Raw genomic sequence first — 21,316 nt, 5'->3', positions numbered from 1 at the left:
TAAAACCACAAATACATAGCATTGCTTAGTAATCAGGTGATGGGCAGCTAGGAAACTGTTACTGGAAGCTGAAAAGATGAGGATTAATGCTGCATACCAATGATATTTTTGGTAAAACTGTTGCCTGAAATAACTTGGAGGGAAGATAATATGTAGAGAGAATCTGTAGCTTTAGTGAAAGAGATAAGAAAATAATGTTACTGTTCTGTGCTAGTTGCTGTTAGCTTCGTTTGATAAAGTATTATGAGGAATAGATGAGTTCAGAAAAGATTTGGCTAGCTTCAGGCAGACGTAAAAGCAAATAAACTGGAATAGATAAAATCCACAAGTCAAAAAGCTGCAAGAGGCTACTACTTCTCCTTTCTCAATTTGTAAAAGAAAGAATTAAGGATGCCTTAGAATGATAAAGACCAGTTAGAAAGCACGGAGGATAAAATCAAGGGTGTGGCTTTCAAGCTCATTGTTAAAACCTCTGAATTGATTAAGGAGACAGAACAGCAAGGTACAGCTAAAGGTTTAATGCTTATTTCTTCCAACTGGAAACAGGGTTTAGGGAAAAAAGATAAACGCTTCATGCACTCTTAATTAACTCAAGTGGAGACAGGAGAACTTCAGCAAAATGAATTAGTATGTCTAAAATGAACTGGTTATTGGCAAGTATAACTGAATGGAATCTAAAAGATATGGTGCTTGCTATTTTCAAGAGTTATACTACCACAGAAACCATATATGGGAACTGAAAAAGGGTGGTGACTGTTCCAAAATTTAAAATGATCTCAGGTCTCCACAGGTATGAAGCAGATTGATAAAACTGCTCAGTACTCAATGACAGACAAACTTCCCAGTATCTGTTTTGATTATCTCAAAGAAAATGGAAAAGAAAGAACATTCTAGAGTGACAGATTCAAAAGCCATGGGGAACAGTGGACCAGGAAGCTCCCCCAGTGAGCAGAGTTGGGGTCTAAATCAAGGAATGTTCCTCACTGTCTGGATTTCAGAATCGCTATGGACCTGAAGCTGCTTTGGTTCTCCAGTTCTTCCCTCTTTCTAAATGGGAATGTTGATTTCGCTTGCCCTATGCCTCTCCCACCACTTTGTAATGGGTGTGTGGGAGGTAGGTAATTTGTCTATCACATTCACAGATCTTCAGACTAACAGCGGCCATGCCTAGACCTGGTAAAGACACTCTGCACCATCACTCAGAGATTTTGGACTTGGGGCTGAATGCAATACCTGGATGGAACTTTTGGGTAAGAGGTAGCCAACTATTTGAGGACCAGAAAGGTAGACTACGGTGGTCATTGGCTGATAAAAACTGACTAGAAGTGAGATAAGCCACTTCCAGATGGAAACTTGAAGAATGTAGGATTCCCTCACATTCCCTTTTTCCTCCATCTGTCAGTATAAAAGTACATAAGGGAGTGGGTAAGTGCAACTCCTCCAAGTGTCAGGAAGGAGAACAGAAACCCCGATGAGCAGCCCTAATGACCACCAGAGTCTGCCTGTTCTCAGAGAAGAACAGTTATCCCTGAGGTATTCTAGTCTCAGCCTCCTTTCTGCAAGTGAAAGGGAAGTAAAGGAGCAGACCCTGCCCACTCCCATTCCAAATCTACTGGCAGAGAGGACGAGCTAAGTTTTCAGTCAGAAAGGAGACCAGAGTTTTAAAATCGACTCACTTTAAATCATCCAAAGTGACCCCAATTCTAATCTGGCCAAGATGTTGTCCAAGATACAACAAAGAGAAATTCATCTGAGCTTGGTCCCAGTCAGTGACTACAGGAAAACCGGAAGGTTTCGTGTTCATTCCCCACTGAGTTCAGACTGCTTGAGAAACCAGTTACAGCTGTGACCCCGTCGGAGCCCTGTTGTGCAAAGATAAACGTGGACTCTCAAAACGACGGATGTGGGAAATACCAGTAGATGTGACAGAACTGAGTTTGAAAGCATGTACAGAATGCTTTAAATCTCCTAAGAAAGTGTAAAGTAATACTCAAAAAGTTTAGAAAGGAAAAATAGCTGAGAACAATCTTAAGAGGTGGATTTCTCTGTCATTACTAGAGAAACACCAAAAATAGAGGACTATAGAAATTGATTTTTGAAGTCTCTGTCTCAGATCCTGAATTTCCAAACAGGAAACATCTTCATAAGCAAGAAGTGCCCACGATGACCTGGATGCCAGAGTCCTGGGGTATGAAAACATTCCCATGGTCCCTCACTTAAACATACCACCCAAGACAGCAGCTAACACACTGAAACAGGCAGTGGGGGGAATCTGTATTCCCTTTGATGCAAAAAGTAAGTTATCAATAACTGAGTTTATTTTCCAGAAAAAGAATTTCCACCCTTTAGGGCTTTAGTGAATTTGAATGACTGTCTCACTAATGAAAACAGATACCCCGATGTGTTGAATACCAGAGATCAGAGCATGTCAGTTGTTTGAATGAACGCCAGGAGGCCAGTTGAACAGGTGTGTGTGTAGATACACACTACAATGTGGACGGATTGGAGGGGTTCTAGCCACGGTCCCTTTAGACTCAGGAAATGTGGATGGTCTCTTAAAAACAAGTACAGCAGGACAATTTTCAGCCACTTGCTTTGCTCTGAGATCAATTTGACTAAACCCTGACACATCTCTCATTTTTTTCAACTACCGATGCCATTATAGAAAAAAGCAGAGGAAGGCCGTGATGGCCCACATCCAATATTTGAGAAACAGGTGTCAAACGGATGATTTCAGGGGAACTGGCCTAATCTGTAACCAGCTAAAGTGGACAAGACATTATCAGAGCAGCTGAAAGCTCAGTCAGCTGCTTTGTCAGCTGTTGGGAAGCCTGGGGTCAGCACCTTTCCTGAGGGCCCTTTCAAAACACACTAGCAGATAAGATAGCTCATACCTACCAGTGGGCAGGCCTGTCAGTCCGATTGCTTGTGACTAGTCAGTGTGACTAGTCAGTGTGACTAGTCGGGCAACAGGCAAAGGTCCAGGGTTTGCCGGAGAAGGACTGAGCCCACAGTGAGGCTAAGGACCACAATGCACAACCACAACAAGGGGGTTGAGAAGTGCAACTGCCCGTCGGTTAGCTTTACGTGTGGGCAAGGTGAGTGGACTGGAGCAAGCTGCACCCACCAATCTGAAATCAAGGGCACAGGCATCACGTGAAAGCAAAAGCAGGCCTGGTGGAGCTTGGAAACCACAAACCAGGTGGGGAGGGGGAATGTCCTGGTCCCCCAAGAAACTAGTCTCTGATCCAGGTAGGCAAGAGAAAAAACCCTGAAATGACACCTGGTGATGGACACGCAGTAGAAAAGGGATGGGCTGCGAAGTGGCAAAGCCAGCCTCTCCTGGGCCCAGGAAGGGCCTGCAAAGTCCACAGCCTGGATCCTTCTCTCCCAGGGACCTCCGTAGAAATAGAAACATGAAATTTTTGAGATTCTCAGTTAGAGATTCTGGTTGGAAGATCAGCCCAACTTTCAGCTCAAAATTAAATCCTACATGGCTTCCTTTAAGGCAAAGGCAGCTTCTCACTGGCTAATGAAGATGTGGCTACTATAACCATGGGAAAATGAGGGGCTCAGAGGGTCCTGGTCCAAGTTTTCTGACCAGTTAAGCCCCTGGAGCTTTTGCCAAAGCCTCTGGAAGAATAGAATCTTCTCATAAAAGCAGAACTACAGTTAAATTTCCCACCAATAAAGCACGGAGCCCGGAAGCCAGGTTATATTTGAGTAACAAAATATATTAAAATGTGACTTTTTTCCACCTGAGTTTCATGGAGCAAATTCAAATCTAAATACATATATTAGATAGATAGGACTCCAATCAAGAGCTGCTCTTTTATACAAAAATATTTTTTGTATTATTGGAAAACATGGATAAAAAAGAGAAGGAATATCCACATGATTTTGCCACTAAAACTTCAGGCCATTAGTGACTAGTGGGTATATGACTTCAACCAAAAGAGTCATTCTAATGAGTCAGATAGCATTATGTACCTCTTGGAACAAACAGCCTTGGAGTTGTTCACGGTTTGATATAGTTGCTGTTATTACTCCCAGTCTCGTAATTTTTTTATTGAAGTATAGCTGATGTACAATATCGTGTTAGTTTCAGGGGTACAGCACAGCGATTCAGTTATACATACATAAATGTATACTCTTTTTCAGATTCTTTTCCCTTATAGGTTATTACAAGGTATTGAGTGTAGTTCCCTGGGCTATACAGCAGGTCCTTGTTGGTTATCTATTTTATATATAGTAGTGTGAATATGTTATCTCTCCCCCCACCTTCTTTTTCCCTTTGGTAACCGTAAATTTGTCTTCTGTGTCTGTGAGTCTCTTTCTGTTTTGGGAATAAGTTCATTTGTATCTTTTTTTAAGATTCCACACATAAGTGATATCATATGGTATTTGTCTTTCTCTATCTGGCTTACTTCACTTAGTATAATAAGCACTAGGTCCACCCATTTTGCTACAAATGACATCATTTCATTCTTTTTTATGGCTGAGTAATATTCCATTGTGTGTGTGTGTGTGTGTGTGTGTGTGTGTGTGTGTGTGTGTATACATATACACCACAGTCCCATAATTTAAATATCATCTATATATTCTAATGATTTCGAAGTTTATATTTTCATCCTACACTCACTTCTAAGCTCCATGCATTCAACTGCCTGCTTTATACTTCCACCTGAGGCTCACAAATCACACTTGGTTTGCACATCTCCTCCTCCAGTTGTGCTCTCCACCTTAACTGGTGCCGCTTCCATCACCCAGTCTCTCAAGCAGGGATTCTGAGAATCACTCTTGATAGTGCCTCATCACTCAGTCTTCATTTTTTTAAAAAAAATCCATCCCAATTACTGTCAGTTCTACACACAAAATAGATTTCGAACTCATCCACTTTTCACGAGTTCCACTGCCCCACGCTAATCCCTAGTCCCAGCCTCCATCTTCCCTCCTCTGGGCCACCACTGCCCAGCCTCCTCTTTTGCCTCCTTTTCTTCTCCTGCTGCTCTCAATGTTATGTCTCCATCATCCAGTTTTCTTCTGCCGCATGAGGTCTTCTTTCAGTTCTTCTTGCAGTACTGGCACTGTGGAAAATGAAAATGCCCATGGAAATCCAACCTCAATCTAGGATCACAAGATCCCTCCCTTCCCAATGTTTCTTTCAAGTTTGCTTAAAAATGTAAAACACGAAAAAAATTGTACATGATTTTGAAGACCTCAAACATTGCAGTTCAACAGAGCAGACTTCTTTTTCCTACCAACCAAGACTTTCCTTCCTTCTAATGCCAATTTATGCTCAAATACCATTTTTCCCCTAACAACCTGAAGTGTGAAAACATACGCTTTCCTCTGTTCACACCCTGTCCGTAGCACATCCTGTAAAATTCCATCCTTCAGCAGTTAACTTATAGCTGTAGAATGATTATAGGTCTTAAAATGAAAGTTCGAGGGCTCAAGGAAAATAGTGGCTTCCTACTGTAAATATACCATGAGGCCAAACATTTCAGAAAATATTTGAGTTCCATAAACTTGCCTTTCTTAAAGGAGTCTTTGGAGAGCTATTGCTTTTTTCGTTTCCATTTAAAAATATGAAGTTTGTGCAATGATCATTTCCCCTAGGTTTGTAAACGGAGGCAAGCTGTACTTGGCTCTCCAAGAAAGATCACAAAGCCTAGGCTTTCAGGATACTCTGGAAAAATGAACCATTTTTAAAGCAGTTCCTGCATTGTTGGGATAAGTTGCAGTACTGAATTCAGTGTATGCCTCAGTCTGGAAAAAGAAGTTTTTAAACCCACAATAAACTTTTTTGTCTAATATGAGTATGATCCCAAAGTAGATAAGGTGGCACTGTTTAGTAGCTAAAAGTTAGATGGCAAAATATACTGTAGCCAAGCCATTTCTGTATGGATCCCATAACCTCAGAAAACAGTGCAGTGAATGAAGTGAGTATGAATATCCCATATTCTGTCAAAACCTATAATAATGAAGGGAATAAGGAGAATAAAACTTATAATTTTAGTGCAGGTGGATTCAATTAGGGGAAAAAATGTTTTTTGGATCCAGAAATTGCAGAGGCATAATAAGTATCTTTTGAATGAAATAAAAGAGGCAGATAGTCTTTTATTAACAGCAATGAGCATACATAACTGAAGGGATAGCCAGAAGAGGAAGATGACAGAAAACAAATCACCAGACCTGGAAGTCCATTGTAGCAGAGTGGTTGACACTGTGTGACTTATTTCAAGGGGTGACGGATAACTGGAGACGGGTTTCTCTTCTATGGGACTTTGGCATCACTCAGTCTCTCCCTTGTCTGTTTCCGAATGTAAAGGTTGTGTGAGATAATGTCCAATGGCGACGTTTGCATGAACGGGCTGTACCATGTCCCTAAGAAAGAATCACACCTGTGCAACCTCCCACAGGCTTTAAAATGCCAGAAAATACTAAGTAGCCTTTCCAAAGGATAACGGTATTCTATATCTGGAATCCCAGATGCATTTTGTTAAAGAAATACTGAGTTCAAAACTGACAATTAACATGGATGATTCAGGGGGGATTGTTTTGTTTTGTAGCATTAAATATAATGCTAGATCATGCCAAATAAAGGGAGGGTGGAGAAAGATCAAAGTCTGACAAGTAGAAGAATGACTGGGCTAATTGTTATGTTGTCTTGATGAAACAGTATGCAGCTACTGAAGACGATAATTATGAAAATGAAACATTAGAACCATTATAATTTAATTGTCATTGATAAGAATACGACATTGATTACAATCATGGAAAAATATTTTTTGCACAAGGGCTAGAAGGGAGTATAACACATGAAAGTTATGTTTGGATGGTTGTATGATGGATTTTTAAAAATTTTTAGCTCAATTTTAATATTGTTTTATAAATTTTAAAACAATTCCTGACTACCAAGTTTATTATACTCTGTATGTCTAATATGAAAATAGGAATTTACAATTCGAAATTAAGCAATTTTTATCTTCATTAAAGAGGTATAAGAGCATAACATTCGGCTGGTTCAAAGCCTAGCTCGGCCCCTAGATAAGGGGGTTAACTTTACATAAGTTAACCTTTCTGCACCTCAATTCTCTCCTCCACAAAATGGAAATACTAACCCCTCATGACTATTGTCAAAACTAAATTAGATAATTCATAAAAAGGCTTAGCAGAGTACTTGGCACATAGGAAATGACAACTACTATTGCAAATATACAAAATATAAAGCTCATTTATATACATGTTTGTATTACATATATGTTTATGTATGTAAAGGCACTTAGCACATGCCTGTCACATACACTCAGTACAAAGGAGCGATAACATGATACTCATATAGCTACATCTATGAGCACATACTATATGCCAAGAATTCTGCTAAGAATCTTTTATTTTTTATTTTATTTTTTTTTTTTTTTTGCGGTACGCAGGCCTCTCACTGCTGTGGCCTCTCCCGTTGCGGAGCAACAGGCTCCGGACGCGCAGGCTCAGTGGCCGTGGCTCACGGGCCCAGCCGCTCCGCGGCATGCGGGATCCTCCCGGACCGGGGCACGAACCCGCGTCCCCTGCATCGGCAGGCGGACTCTCAACCACTGCGCCACCAGGGAAGTCCCACTGCTAAGAATCTTAAACACGTATATTATGCACTGTATGTGACATGTTATATGTTCTGTACTATAGCATCTCATTCTTACAAATATTCTGAGGGTGGGAAATTATTATCCCCATTCTACGGATAAGGAAATGGAGGCTCAAAAAGCTTAAATAACTTCCCCAAGATCACAGAACTGCTAAATGCCATAGCTAGACAAGAACAAGGTAGCTGACACCAAATACAAACTCTTCCCTGCTAGCCATACTGCTTTCAATAAACGAGAAATAAGATATACTTAGCTCATACTTCAGCCCAGTAGATGCATCAACGGTCTGGTGACACTCAGTAAAACGGAGGTGCCCGTTTTTCCTTCAATCTCCTGTGAGTGTAAAGTCCTGTTGTGAAGACCGTGACTTTTCTTGTTGCTAAGAATCCTGGTCCTTCTGACTTCAGCTGCATCCAGCAAAGGCTGTGGGCCACGCTAATTTGAGAAATGAGGACGAGGGGTGTGAGGTCATCCCAAACTGGTGTTAAGGGAAAACAATTCCCCATTAGCAAGATGTACAAAGAAAGTCTTTCTCTGCAGATATGTCATCTTAACTATTAACACTGTTAAAGAAGTTTTTTGTTTTGGGGGGTTTTGTTTTGTTTTGTTTTTACCTTTGGAACTCCTTTAAGTTTCTAATGTGCTACTATGAAACCTGGATCCCCAAGAGAAGGATTTAACACACAGTATTTCCAAGACTCTTTTTCTCCCTAGAACCCTTTGTTCTGGGAGCTCCAATTAATACCTTCTGGAATGAGTGTCCCTAGCAGCCCATTCCGGGGATGCTGATCAAGCAGAATAAGCCACTGCCTGGCATCAGGAGATGGAGTCTGGGTCCCAGCCCTCCACATATATCCAAGTGATCTTAGGCAACTGCCATGAGCCTCGGTTCTCTCCTATAAGATTAGGAGATGGTATCTAAAAGGCTATGAGTGGCACAGAATGTCTTTCTCTGTCAACTTCTGGAAAAAATCAACCCATGCAATTACTCCACACCAGTGTGGCTCTTAATTCCATCCTTCCATGTGGTTGAGAACTGGTTGATACAGGAACAAGTGTTAAAAAGATTGAAGCCCACATTGTTTGTTCTCAGCATAATACAGGAGGAATGTAAGAATTATAAAGCTAATAATGGAAAACTTAACAACCTAACAGGGCTCAGGAAAAATATTCTTCTGCCAGGCAACACACTGATGGCATGCTCAGAAAGCATTCCCAAGTGTTTTTACTGTGGAATTTCTCTCTTTGCCTACCCAGCCCTACCGCCCACCACTCTCCAATACCCCCTCCCCTCCAGCCAAGCCAATGCCTCAGGTAAACAAAGCTCACCACACCTAAAATGCTTACTCCCTTCCCATAATGCTCTATTCTTTTGCCCCAAACAGTGCCTCTCACCTGACATGTGGTGCCTTCCTTGATTCAGGAGATTCTGAGCTTCTTGAGAATAAGAACTCTGTCTTCTTGAATTTCCAGTTCCTCACATAATACTAGGCATATTGTAAAGACCAAACGATAACACCAGCTTATCATGTTCTCTCCAATCGCTAATGCCTTTTCTACTTCTGTAAGCATACAGGTAAGTATTTAAAACTATAATCTGCCACATATAATCATTTTTTCCATATTTTTCATGGCTGCTTGTGGTATCTCTTCAGTAGGTTATAAGAGACTTATTCCTGCAGGTCATAATACCAAGAAAAGTATTAGGCAAGTAGAAAGTATTCCTTGAATACTTGGGATTGTCTAGTTGATTGTAGCCCTTTTTTAAGAACCATTATAATATTAATAATATTGCTAGACTGTGATTAGCACTTGACACATATTATTTTCTTTATCCCTCATACTTAACTTTGACATAAGTAACATCATCCCCATTTGTACATAAGAAAAATAAGACTAATGTAGTTAAGTGATTTTCTTAAGGTCATGCAGCTACTAAAATAAGATGTCTATAAAATCTGTTGTCAACTGGAATACATCTGAACATGAGCAAAAACACAAAGTCATTAAACTTATAGGACTTTTTGAAATATTTATTGAGAGTTGGTTTTATTACATTAGTAAACCTACTAAATAATTTTATTCAAAATTTTTCAAAATTATAATTGCTTTAAAATAAAACAAATTGAAAAAATTCATGACTAACTGAACATTAAAAATAACATAAATTAATAATTAGTTATGATACATATTTCAATATCTAAAATTGTTTTATAGTATCTTTTGAGGAATTTTATTTTCATGATAGTTTTATTATTTTTACACTTTTCATAAAGTTTCCTGAAATCTTCAAAATTGCATTTTTGATAAGTAGATATAAAATTATAACACTTTCAATGGAATTTTTCCTATGAAACATACTTTTTATTAATTAAGAAAAATACTTTCTAAAGGTTTTGAGGTACTCAGAAAAATGTCTGCTAAAGGAAGTCTATCCTCATTTCTATTTTCCTCATCTTTTTTGTTTGGGAACAGATCAATTTTGTAGGCCAAGTAATTTCATTTAACGTTGTCTATTCAAAGAATGTTTCCTTTTAAGGAAAGTTCTTAATATAAGTTGATTTATTACCCCTTAAATACTTTTCCAAACACAGACCCTGCAAAATTATAGGTAGGCACTCTCATTCCACTGCAATTCCAATATATAATAAATATTTGTCCAATTAAAATAGGAGTTCCACTAGAAGGTTCTTCCCATGAGTCAAGATATTCCAAAATACAAGTACAGAATTTATAAATCATCTTTTTTTCAGCTTTACTGGGGTATAATTGACCTATGAGATTGTAAGATATTTAAAGTGTACCTTGTGGGGCTTCCCTGGTGGCGCAGTGGTTGACAGTCCGCCTACCGATGCAGGGGACGTGGGTTCGTGCCCTGGTCTGGGAAGATCCCACATGCCGCGGAGCGGCTGGGCCCGTGAGCCATGGCCACTGAGCCTGCGCGTCCGGAGCCTGTGCTCCGCAATGGGAGAGGCCACAACAGTGAGAGGCCAACGTACCACTAAAAAAAAAAAAAAACAAAAGTGTACCTTGTGGTGATTTGCTATAAGTACACATTGTGAAAGAATTCCCCTTATCTAGTTATAGCATGTCCATCACATCACATCTTTCTGTGTGTGTGAACATTTAAGTTTTACTCTCTTAGCAAATTTTGATTATACAATACAGTGTTATAAAATATACTCACCATATTTTATAGGAGATCTGAGAACTTTATTCATCTTATAGGTGAAAATCATAGTAACTTTTTAACCAACTTTTTCCTATTTTCCTCACCCCCTAACCCTTGGCAACCACTTTTCTACTCTGTTTCTATGAGTTTTGACTTTTATTTTTGATTCCACATGTAAGTGATACCGTGCATGACTTGTCTTTCTCTGTTTGGCTTATTTCACTTAGTATAATTTGTCCAATTAAAATAGGAGGGTCCATCTATGTTGTCAACAAAGGGTAGGATTTTCTTCTTTGTCATGGCTGAATAACATTCCATGGTGTGTGTGTGTGTGTGTGTGTGTGTGTGTGTGTGTGTATAATACCACATCTTTATCCATTCATCCATCAGTTATTGACATATCTTGGCTATTGTGATTAATGCTGCAATGAACATGGAAGTACAGATATCTCTTTAATATCTTGCTTTCATTTCCTTTGGATATATACCCAGAAGTGGAACTGCTGGATTGTATGGTAGTTCTATTTTTAATTTTTTGAAGAATCTCTGTACTGTTCTCCACAGTGGCTGCACCAACTTACATTCCCCCCAATAGTGCACAAGGGTCCCCTTTTCTCCACAGCTTCCCCGGCACTTGTTATCTCTTGTCTTTTTTGATGACAGACATTCCAGCAGGTGTGAGGTGATATCTCATTACGGTTTTGCTTTGCATTTCCCTGACGATTAGTGAGGTTGATTATTTTTAGATAATTGTCTCTTCATCCAGGCAATAAGTTTCTAAAAAGCAGGAATTTCTAATTATTAAAGTTTGTCTTTCTAGTACCTACTTTATCATCTCTTTTTACTTCAATTAAATAATTAAATCGGCCCTTTTCTAAAAAGTAGAATTTTTTTAATTAAAAAATTTTCGACTCAGAGGTTTCTGTAGATAGGAACAAAGCTATGCCTTGGAGCAAAAGCTCATCACCAACACATAGTGTTAGTGTTTGTAGCAGGTTGTTACAGAACTGGCCATTGTGGATTTTATTAGTCGATGTGTTTTCTCTATAGGTGATTAATTGTTAACTATCTTCCAAACATTAGGGACTTTATAAGGTCCTAGAAGTGCAAACACACAGTGAGAATGTTGAAAGTAGTATTAAAAGGCATAAAATTACAAGAGAAATAAAAATAGAAGAAATAAAAATGAAAGTGGAGAAAAAATGACCAATGTTGTACCCCATACAGGATGAGCTGTTTGACAGTGGAAATATTTGTGAAGAATAAAGAAGAAACTATGCATGCAAGAGTTGCATGGAGCCTGTGCAGTGACATTAATCCAAATAATTCAAACGTGAGTTCCATGAGGACAGAGATCCTGTCTGACGTTTCAGCTTTGTCCACTGTGCCTGGCACATGTGGTGCAAATATTTGTTGAATAAGTTAATTAATCAACCAAAGACAAGGAAATGTAATTGGCCAAATAAAGACATTTTAGGGTATATTTAGAGAATCAGCGTCCATGTTTCTTAAAGACTGAAGGGAAAACTTAAATGCTGAGCCTGATAGAAGCGCTATCACCCACAGATTATGACCACCCAGGAATAATTCAGTGGGTTCACGACCCTTTAAAGTCATCAGAAGCAGAGAGTGTGTGGCAAGGTAGTGTCGCTTCGAAGGAGCTTCCTGCCTCAGTGGTGTCACCATCTAGAAAAATAACTGATTTTTTAAAAGATGCCTGAAGAAAGTTGTCAGCCAGAATTACAGGACTGCACTGGTTTACAAATGAGCAAAGAAAATGCATCTACCCTTCCTCACAAGTCCTCATTAGGAAGAGAGTGAGATCCTAACCTTGCAGACTAGTGGCATCTCAACATCTTCCAGTACAAGGGACAATTTTCTGTGACTCTGTCTCTTTTGAATAAAGGCTTAATCATTCACACTTCCTCCCCTCTCCACACTCGCCTTCAAGATCGATCTGGGTTAAAGCAGGAGGTGTAGGAGGTCCACATGCCTTCATTGCGGGAAAGGAGCGGCAATCCTTGTCTCCTCCATCTGGGGGGATTTCTGCTCTCCATGGTGCTGTCCCCAGTCAACCTGGTCATTTGTACCCTGCTGGCCTCCAGGCAGCTGTGTTCTCTTTTCTGCATATCTTGATGACTAGGCCTACTGTAGCTTTCACCTGCACTTGTGTCTCCTATGAGGTCTGATTGTGACTTCTATTCCATCCTGCCTCAACAAGTCTGCCTTTCTCCAGTCCTGGTGAAACATCCAGTCACCTCTGCTATGATAAACCCTCTGGCAAGTTCACCAGTCAAATTCTTAAATATATTCCACTTCATCCAGAGAGCATGTCAGAATTTCTGGACCCTTTCCATGACAACACAGTCCAAGGTCAGCTTGATGGAAACAAGCTTGTTTTTCCAGACATCTTTTGCTGCTACTGCTACTCTAATGGGAACCACTATTATCCCTCTGCCATGTTGTTTTTGAGACCACACACTAAGACAAACTCTTTCTAGGGTTCCAAAAGGGGAGTGGCCTAACATTCCTCGGCTTTGGGTTTTTCCCTTAAACTAAACGACACAATCTGTTCCCTAAGATTTGAGGCTAGAGTTAGAAGTTTTGTCACTTATCTAATCTCCATCTACCCCTTTCCACAATCCCTGGGAGAAACTGTTGGCTTCCTACTCCCTCTTCCTTTCTGGGTGGAACGTTTTCTATATCTTACCCTACTTCTTTCAGAGAAAAGACTGCTGGTCTCCATCTTAATGGCAAAAAGTTATCCTTTCTTTACAATGGGAAAATTTTGTGATCTAAATCAGGCAACTAAAGATATTCATAAGTAAGGGCTTAATATCCAAAATATACCAAAAATTCATACAACTCAATGGAAAGAAAAAACATTAAAAATGGGCAGAGGACATTTTTCTGAAAGAAGGCATACAGATGGCCAAGAGGCCCATGAAAAGATGCTCAACATCACTAATCATCAGGGAAATGCAAATCAAAACCACAATGAGATACCACTTCCTAGCTGTCAGAATGGCTAGTATCAAAAAGACGACAAATAAGTGTGAGTAAGGATGTGGAGGGAAGGGAACCCTTGTGCACCTTTGGGGGGAATGTAAATTAGTGCAGCCACTGTGGAGAACAGTGTGCAGGTTCCTCAAAAACTTAAAAATAGAACCACTGGGACTTCCCTGGCAGCACAGTCATTAAGAATCCGCCTGCCAATGCAGGAGACACGGGTTCGAGCCCTGGTCTGGGAAGATCGCACATGCCGCAGAGCAACTAAGTCCGTGCACCACAGCTACTGAGCCTGCATTCTAGAGCCCACAAGCCACAACTACTGAACCTGCAAGCCACAACTACTGAGCCCACGCACCTAGAGCCCGTGCTCCGCAACAAGAGAAGCCACCGCAATGAGAAGCCTGCGCACCGCAACGAAGAGTAGCCCTGACTCGCCGCAACTAGAGAAAGCCTGCGTGCAGCAATGAAGACCCAACACAGCCAATAAATAAATTAATTAATTAATTAAAAAAAAATAGAACTACCATATGATCCAGCAATTCCACTTCTAGGTATTTTTCCTGAAGAAAATGAAAACACCAATTCCAAAAGTTATGTACACCCCTATGTTCATTGAGCATTATTTACAATAGCCAAGATATGGAAGCAACATAAGTGCTCATTGATAGATGAATGGGTAAAGGATATGTGAGATATCTATATATATATAGATAGCTATATATATACAATAGAATATATATAGCCTATATATAATAGATAATATATATAATGTATAATAGAATATTATTCAACCATAAAAAAGACTGAAATCTTGCCTTTTGTGACAACATGAACAGACCTTGAGGGCATTAATCTAAGTGAAATAAGTCAGGCAGAGTAAGACAAATACCATATGATTTCCCTTATACACAGAACCTAAAAAACAAAACAAAAGAGCAACCATAACAAGACAGAAACAGAGTCATAAATAGATGCAAAGAAAAAAACGGGTGGTTGCCAGAGGGCAGTGAGGTGGAGAGATGAGTGAAATAGGTGAGGAGATTAAGAGGTACAAAGTTCCAGTTACAAAATAAATGAGACAGGGGGCTGAAATGTACACAATGGGGAATATAGTCGATAATAATTTAATATATTTGAATGGTGATGAAGGGTTCCAGCTATATAATAAATAAGCGCTAGGGATGTGATGTACAACATGATTAATATAATGAGTGCTGCTGTGTGGCACAGATGAGAGCTGCTGAGAGTAATTCCTGAGAGCTCTCATCACAAAAAATTATTTTCCTATTTTGTATCTACATGAGATACACATTCACAGTAACTGTTTTTAGAATTATATACTCTATATATTAATAAATATGTATTATTTATAAGTATCATAAAACTTAAGATTCAGAAGTAATATATAATTCAAATACTATTCAATTGCTCAATATGACACCACAAAACTAGGAATTTGGCTATATTTTATTCAATTAGCCTGCATAAATACCTTCTGTTGTGTCCTAGATAAGCTCCATTAGTTAAATATAAAGAAGTGAAGAAAAGTTCAAAATCTGTTATTATATGTACGAGTTTAAACGTGGACAGAGAAATACATATGCAGCAATAACCCACCACATTTTGTAATTATTTACAAACTAAATCATTAGCAGTTCAAGGAAGAGTAATGAATTATACTACTCCTGAGAAATAATTTAAAATAACAAAATTCTTAACTTCTTTCAACACAGAAAAGATTAAGCCAATAAGAGAAATTATTTAACTCTCGAGAATTGATTATATAGGGAGGGTGGGAGGGAGGGAGACGCAAGAGGGAAGAGATATGGGAAAATATGTATATATATAACTGATTCATTTTGTTGTAAAGCAGAAACTAACACACCATTGTAAAGCAATTATACTCCAATAAAGCTGTTAAAAAAAAAAGAATTGATTATAACTTTCGTCTACACAGCATGAGAACTATTGATTTCACCTTTACATTTCTAAATAAAAGTTTTCCATGTTTCTCTTTCTGTTTTATTTTCATGGTGTACATTAAACTAAGATGTAAGGTGTATATATAAGATAGTTTCAAATAAAAATAGCCTTTTATTATCTTAGAGAATCTCTCTTTGGGATGCCAAAAGAGTAATCTCCACTAGCCCATCAAATAAGGCCTATTTCATGTCCGCTTTGTGTAAAGAGTTGGGCTAGAGAATGTAGACTTAAAGATGATTAAGACACAATGAGGGACTTCCCTCGTGGCACAGTGGTTAAGAATCTGCCTGCTAATGCAGGGACACGGGTTCGAGCCCTGGTCAAGGAAGATCCCACATGTCACAGAGCAACAAAGCCTGTGCGCCACAACTATTGAGCCTGTGCTCTAGAGCCTGCACGTCACAACTATTGAAGCCCGCACACTCTAGGGCCCATGTGCCGTAACTATTGAGCCTGCATGCTGCAACTACTGAAGCCCGCACACCTAGAGCCTGTGCTCCACAACACGAGAAGCCACCGCAATGAAAAGCCCGTGCACTGCAACGAAGAGTAGCCCCCGCTCGCCGCAACTAAAGGAAGTCCGCGTGCAGCAATGAAGACCCAACACAGCCAAACATAAAATTTTTAAAATTTTTTTTAAAAGTATGTTGATGAAAAATCAGAGATTAAAAATAAAAAAGACACAATGAGTGTTATTATGCAGTTATGGAAATAGGAAATACAATTTTAAAATATTTTAATATAAAAGAGCTAAAGGTAAGTGACATACATGTGAAACTTGTCACTGATGAGTGCTCTGGTGAGCCCCAGTGGGGTGCAGAGCAGCAGGTACTGGATTATGGAGGAAGAAACCTGGTCCTTGAGATCCAACAGATCTGTATTCCTCCCTGCTCTGTAATGTACTAGATAGAAGAACTTGGGTAGGTCACTTCATGTCTCTGGGTCTGTCTACAAAATGGGATGACAGTATTCATCGGGGGTTACGTAAGGGCTCAATGGGATGCCAGCTTTAAAGGCTATCACAGTGACTGGCATAGACGATACATCACTTCTCTCCCCAAAGACCCCATACAGGTTATGTTATCTATGTTTCCTTCCCCAAGAGCTGTATTTGGTCGTCTGAATTTGCTCATTCTCTTTGAAAGCACTGTGTAGCTCATTTGTTCTAGAATATCCATCTTGTTCTTTGGGGATTGAGAAGAACAGGACAGCGTAGACTGTGGAGAATCAGCTGTTTTATGGTGAGAACCTCTATTCCAGCATTTACACCACATATTACAATGTTCTTCTATGATACTTAATAACATAGTAATGACACACATAAATTTTTTTTACTTTATCTCATTTTATGGTGCCTCTATGGGTTACAAACTTTAATCTGGTAAACTATTTCAGATGAAGAATTTAACTTTATTTTGTCCTTTCCTTTGCATGTTTTATATGGAATCTGTTCATTTCTGTTTTTCCCATCTGGAGACTTGGTGAATTCAGCAGGTACATTTGGTTTTTTGAATTGCCTTGTTCACATTTGCTTTAATCATATAAAAATGTCAGGAAAAAATAGATCACTATGTAAAAATACCTAGTGTTTAAAATAATAATAATAATCAAATAAGAAATTAAGAAAGCTCCATTGATTGGTATTTATAATTTTTCACCAGGCCCCCAAAATGATCCTTTTGTAAAATTATGGACAAACAGCACTTAAATACGTTGAGCAAAATTTACCTTAATAAAACCCAAATCCAATTGAAAGCAAAGATCCAGAACCTGGAGCCCAGAATAACAGGACATACTGCCATCTGAGAATGCCACTCCTCTTTTCCTCAAAGTGGTGGTTTTACCACCCACTCTCTGTCCTTCTGTGCACAATTTTAACAAGCTCCCTTAAAGTTATTAGAAAAAAAAAAAGGAGATAAATGCATGTTCCATTGAATGCTATGATTTTTAAGAATTTTGTCACTTTTTTATTATGATATAAATCAGTGTCTAAGTGCGTGTGTGGTGTACAGAGAGATAGCGAGACACAGAGATAGATATTGATTAAATGTACTTTAAAAAAGATCTGGAAAGATGCACCATGACCTGTTAACAGTGCTCAACTCTAAGGAGTGAGATTACAAAGGTAGATTTTTCTCGTATACTTTTATATTCTTTGCATTTCCCACAAATATTACACTTGAAAATATTTAAGTAAAGGAAAAATATTTCTTGGTGCACTTAACGTAACAAAACATAGCAAGCTACATTCAAGGGTTAGGATAATTCTTCCCTCAAGTTTTCCCCCTCAGAAAAGAAAGGCAGCATTCGCCGTCTCACATAGGAGCAAAACATAGGATTCCTGTGTGCTTCTCTTTCCTTGACACGGTACTTGCAGCAAGATCTGTTGGCTCCTTACCTCCTTCACCAGCAGCAGGCCAGGTCCAGGCCACATCCTCGTCCATGTGGGCTACAGCACATGCCTGAGAACTGGTCTTCTGCTTCCGCTTCGCTCTGCTAAGTCACTCATGTCAATCCCCCGTGCAAAAACCTGTTCACACTTACTAGGAACAAAACCCAGCTTCCTTATCACCACGTGATCCAGTCCCTGTCTGTCTTTCCAGTCCTATCTCGTACCACTCACTGTTCCCTTCTCAGTCTGATCTACCTGCCATTCAGCAAACATATCGAGCTCTTGACAGCTGACATACTTGTATTAGTCGGCTTGGGCTGCCATAAGAAGATACCAGAGTCTGGGTGGCTTAAACAATAGAAATTAATTCCTCACAGTTCTGGAGGCTGGAAGTATAGGATCAGAGTGTCGGCAGGTTTGGTTTGTCCTGAGGCCCCTCTCCTTGGCTCACAGATGCTACCTTTCCTGTGTCTTCACATGACCATCTCTGTCTGTGTCTGTGTCCAGATCCCCTCTTCTCATAAAAATACCAGTCATATTGGATTAGAGACCACCCACGTGAGCTCATTTTACCTTAATTGCCTCTTTAAAGGCTGTATCTCCAAACATAATCACATTCTGAGGTGCTGGGGGTTAGGACCTCAACACTGCAATATGGAAAGGATACAATTGAGGCCGTAACAGTGCTCTTGTCTCCACCTAAAATGTTCTTTCCCAAAGACTTTCATGGTTCCTTCTTTCATATCATTCAGCCCTCTGCCTAAATATCATCTCTTCAAGCAGGCTGTCTTCTATACCAGTTTACAGTAGCACATAGGACCTCTTCAGCTTATACCTTACCTACTTTAGCTTTCTTCATGGCACCTCAATGCTTTAGTAGTGCTATATGATTTCTTTTTTAATTTTCATCGTTTCTTCACCCTCACTTCCAGCACACATGCACACACTTGCATTCACACGCATGCACACACCGATAGACACACACACATTAATGTATGTTTTATGAAGGCAGGGATTTTTATGTCTTATTTATTGCTGTAATTCAGTGTGCATAATTCTACCCAGAACACATCCTCAGCTCAGCAAATATTTACTTAACTAATTAATAATATTTCAAAGATTTTGCAAAGAAATTTCCATGAGGTCTTTCTAAGAGCATAAAAGCATGGGGTAAAAAATAATTCCTTATATAGACCATGTACAGAAATGAGCATGGAACACGTTATTTTGGTCATGTTCCCTACAATTAATGGTTGCTATTGGCTATTTAACAACAAATTTAACAGAATGTGTTTTACGTGATTGATGTAGTTTATTAATTATGTACTGAATTAGACCAGCTGTTCTCAACCAAGGTCACTTTAATTCCCCCCAGAAGACAGTTGGCAGCATCTCATATATTTTTGGTTGTCACGACTGGGGCAGGAGTTCTCCTGGCATCTAGTAGGTAGAAGCCAGGGATGCTTTAAACATTATACAATTCAATGGATATCTTCCCACAACAAAAAATTATTTGGCCCAAAATGTCAATAGTGCAGAGGTTGGAAAACCCTGATCTAAAGAAATTTAAATCAGAATAACAGAGATTCTTCTACTAATTACCCCTAATTTACTCCTATAGCTTTTTTTTTTGCATAAATAATGGGTTCTATATAATAAAATATCAGTGTGTCTTTTTAAAATGCCCTATTCCTAGCCAGCTCTAGACAAAATTGCAAATTTTGTCTTCGGAGGCCTTTCACTTTTTCCCTTCTGCCTTACTTCCCTTTTAATACCTCTTTATCCCTGTTAGTGTGGTCCCTTAAAGACTAAGATGTTCTCCCACTGAAGCTCCCTAGGGGCCAAAGTTTTCACTAGATACAATACCAGGATCTATCCTTACATGGGATAAGCCCCAGATGCCCACCAAGCTTTGTCACTTGTCTATGTCAGCTCAAAATGCTAGAACAATGGAAACAAACCATTAAAAAAAATAAGTAGAAGGGGAAAATTATAGAGCTCTGCATTTACATCTCATGGACCAAATTTCACCAAGACTGGATCAGGGAGATGAATCAAATTTCACCAAGACTGGATCAGGGAGATGATTTTCATGTTGAAAAGATCTGGGATATTTTATTGAGCCCCAAGTTCAGCATGAGCCAGGACTGTACTGGAGGCTTAATGCCCTAATCTAAGAGCGTAATAAAACAACCATACTTGATCTGGTAAGCAGAACCTGGAATATACAAGACAGTGTTGGGAACCTACAATGATTATGTGAGCATCAATTTCTGGGGGTACACTGATAAATCACTCTAGTCAGTGGAACTGCTGAAGTGACTGGGTACCTCAAAGCCATGCTTTATATGGAACAACTAAAGAAACTTGAAATGCTGGTGCAGCAGAAGAGAACACTTAGAACAGACAGAATAACAGTCTCCAAATATTTGTGCAATGACTACCCAAATAAATACTTTTCCCTTGCTTTAGAGGGAAGAACTAATAGTATTGAGGTGAAGTGGCTGCCTTATGCTCAATATGGAAGAATTTTATGACATCTTGGTAAAAAGTGCTGCTTCACAAATAGTGTGTTTCTCATTACTAGAAATATGCAAGCAGAGACCACAGGACTGCTTCTCAGAGACACTGCAGAAGAGATTCCCATTTTGGGTAGGAAGTTAGACTAGAAATCTCTATGTGCCCTTCCAATCCTGGGATTCCATGAGTCTAACCATTCTTTTATTAAAAGCAAAATATTTAACTATTTTCTCCCCAAAGAAAATATATTTGAAATAAGTTTTTCTCCTTACTCTCAATGGCCCTAAGCAAATCTTGAGAGAAATAGATTATCGAACATCTTTCAAACACTATAATGTTGTCATTAAATAAGTACCCTAACAAAGTTATAATAAAAATTATAATTGATATCACTTTTTTGACATATAATTACAGTTTACTCTGGGCATTAGAGTAAGAATACATATAACTTTTAGTAGCACAATCTGTCTATTAATCTCTTTTGATTTTTATTTAAACGCTTTCTTAGATATATTTTTTCAGGTAGGTATAAAAATTTTCTATAAGTTACATTTTTTTTAACAGACATTAGGGAATAATCAAAAAAGC

The 21,316-nt window shown here is 39.0% G+C and overlaps 1 pseudogene; it reads right to left on the bottom strand.

Annotated features, from left to right (window-relative positions):
• LOC136131910 (nuclear pore complex protein Nup50 pseudogene) overlaps positions 1 to 18,250 on the bottom strand; it is a 175,917-nt pseudogene extending 157,667 nt beyond the window's left edge.
• Between the last annotated feature and the right edge of the window lie 3,066 nt (positions 18,251 to 21,316).

The sequence above is a fragment of the Phocoena phocoena genome, chromosome 12, assembly GCF_963924675.1.
Source record: "Phocoena phocoena chromosome 12, mPhoPho1.1, whole genome shotgun sequence".
NCBI lineage: Eukaryota > Metazoa > Chordata > Mammalia > Artiodactyla > Phocoenidae > Phocoena > Phocoena phocoena.
The sequence above is the reverse complement of the archived record's forward strand: the minus strand, read 5'-3'. Positions and strand labels throughout refer to the sequence as shown.